Here is a 2,543-nt window from a genome sequence, read left to right as displayed (position 1 = left end):
GGGGGTGGTAAAGGAGTCCACGTTTCCTCTCAGCCTTTCCACAATTTCTGAAACACGTCTTCTTGGTAAGAGATGGCCTCCTCTGCCCAGCGCTGAGACTTATGGGGTGATGGTGCTGCACTTTGATTGGCAGAGGGCATTGGGAGGAGTTCTTAGAGGGGTCACACGACCCTCTTCTGGGCGGTCACACCATCCCAGAACCTGCCCTATTTTGGTCAAGTCTCCTTTCGGGGCAGTCCTCTGCAGCCGAAATCCATCGCGACTGGTAGAGGGCGGTGGGAGGAGTTCTTAGAGGGGTCATACGAACCACTTCTGGATGGTCACCCTGTCCCAGAATTCCCCCCACTTGGTCTAATCTCCTCAGGGTGGTCTCTAGTGGCTGAAGCCCCTCCTGATTGGTAGAGGGCAGTAGGAGGAGTTCTTAGAGGGGTCACACACCCCAGAACTCCTCTTGATTGGTTCAATCTTCTCTCAGGGCGTTCCTATCAGGGCAAAACCTATCCTGATTGGTATAGTGGAAGGAGTTCTTAGAGGGGTCACGTGACACACCTTGCTTCTGGTCATGTGTCCGCCTTGATCCCGCAAGTCATACCCCCATGGGGTGGGACTTCTGATGACCAGTGGGCAGGGCTTATTGGGTCAAGGGATGGGGTTAACTTTTGATTGACAGTAGGGCCTTTACACTCCTCGCTCCTGCTACCCAAAATCGGATCAAGACAGAGGCAGCTATAATACTGGGCAGTAGTCGCTGTTGTCCTACTGCTCAGATGCTGTAAGTAAGAGAAGGATCAGGCCCTGTAAAGTAGCTTGTGTTGATTTTTATTACTCAAAGCATTTTTATTACACAGCAGGACATCTGGTCATTCTGATGGACATGCAGCCTCTGGACAAGCTCCGTGATAAGCATGTGCATTGTACTGCTTGCTCAGGGGTCATTACTATAGTAACAGCCAAGTACTAGCCCAGATCCTCAAATACACCTGAGCTCTAGGCTCTGGGTTGTTCTAAATTATGCTGTCTCGTAACATCCATTGCTGCACTGGAGATAGCTATAGCACAATGCACACCGTGTGTGCCATCTTCTGTTCCCAGCTCACAGCCCATATACTTGGGTGGGAAGCTAGGAGTTGGTGACATACAGCCAGCTACACTGGCTGTACACTCTATATGCTGGTTCTCTGGGTGTTAGGGATTTGCGCATGCTGGGGAATTCCTAGCTGCCTCTTAGGGCAGCTTTATGGCTACTTTGCCCCACTCCACTGCAACATAGGGCAGCAAAAGGGTGACTTTACAACTAACCCCACCCCTATTGATGCACCTACTCGTGGTTGTTAGGCGTCTGAGTTTAGGTATCCGGGGTTGGAAAACCCATTCACCTGGCATCAAGTTGTCTGATGCCTTTAAACGTCAGTCCCCTTGTTTTTCAAATATCTATTTGAAACACCACAATGCTGATAGAGATTTAAATGCCCTAATCAGGACCTCTGCAGGTGGCTATAATGGGTATTTAGGCTTCTACCTGCAGATTTCAGTGCTTAACTCTCTAGCCGCCCAAGGCCCTTGTATTTGTCTTTCCCAAGCCTATGAATTGCTGAATGTTCTCAAACTCCCACTGGTGTTATTGGGAGATAAGGATGCTCTGCCCTTCAGAGAAGGCGCTCAGCAGATATAACTCATCCTCCAAAGTTAGCTACTATGATCCTCCACCTCATAGCAAAAGGTCACTGAATGGTCAGGTTTCTAGTCTCCATCACCACCTCATTCTCCAGTTTACTGTCCCCTTGGTTCAGGGCCTGTGAGGATTCACCAGGCAGCAGTTAGCAGAGGAGGGCGAAACTCAGAGGGAGTCTGGGATGTTGTTGCTTATAGTTCTCAATGGGGAGACAACGTTCCTGTAACAGTTGACTATTGGAAGGGAATCAATAGAGACCCCTGTTGAAGTGACACATTCTGCTAATTCAAAAGTGACTCTATTAAGTAATATGGGTTCCCCTAATCTTGTAGTGTTTCCTGTTTTGGTGATTGTTTTCTCTACCGTATCCAGCAGCTTATCCCCGGTCCATGTTCTCATGTTGTTATTCCCTAGTATTCTCCGCTCTGTTTATGTGTATTAAGGGGAACTGGACAAATCCTGATGACTCTTCACATTTCTTTTTCAGGTGCTGGCTGTGTATCACACAGACAAGGTCATATGTAAATAACCCAGCTGCAGATTTTGTATATACTATGTACACATTTCCTATTAAACTGTTTGAAGTATCTGTTTCAATTCAGAGGCCTGATCTCATTTTTCAGAGAAATTGGGGCTTCTTCAATGTCCACTGTAACCGTGATGTGGGGCCTTCCTCCCTTGTCCTTTCTCCATGGAGCTGGAAGACTTCAGCTCAATGCCTCTCTAGGGTCCCTAATCACTCTTCCGGGATCCCCACAAAGTTAGAGCTAATCCCTGTAGTTAGTGATGGGGGGTTGGTTCTTAGTCATATTCTCTTCTTTGTTTTTCTGGGAATTCAGTGTTGCTGATGAATTCTGGGTTGTAAGTGGAA

The 2,543-nt window shown here is 47.7% G+C and overlaps 1 long non-coding RNA gene across 1 annotated transcript; it reads left to right on the top strand.

Moving 5' to 3' along the window:
- The first annotated feature begins 7 nt into the window (after nucleotides 1-7).
- LOC115639917 lies at nucleotides 8-2,273 on the top strand. Its single transcript, XR_003997772.1, has 2 exons — nucleotides 8-772; nucleotides 2,160-2,273. It is a non-coding gene; the product is annotated as an uncharacterized LOC115639917 (long non-coding RNA).
- The last annotated feature ends 270 nt before the right edge of the window (nucleotides 2,274-2,543 follow it).

The sequence above is a fragment of the Gopherus evgoodei genome, unplaced genomic scaffold (genome assembly GCF_007399415.2).
Source record: "Gopherus evgoodei ecotype Sinaloan lineage unplaced genomic scaffold, rGopEvg1_v1.p scaffold_151_arrow_ctg1, whole genome shotgun sequence".
NCBI lineage: Eukaryota > Metazoa > Chordata > Testudines > Testudinidae > Gopherus > Gopherus evgoodei.
The sequence above is the reverse complement of the archived record's forward strand: the minus strand, read 5'-3'. Positions and strand labels throughout refer to the sequence as shown.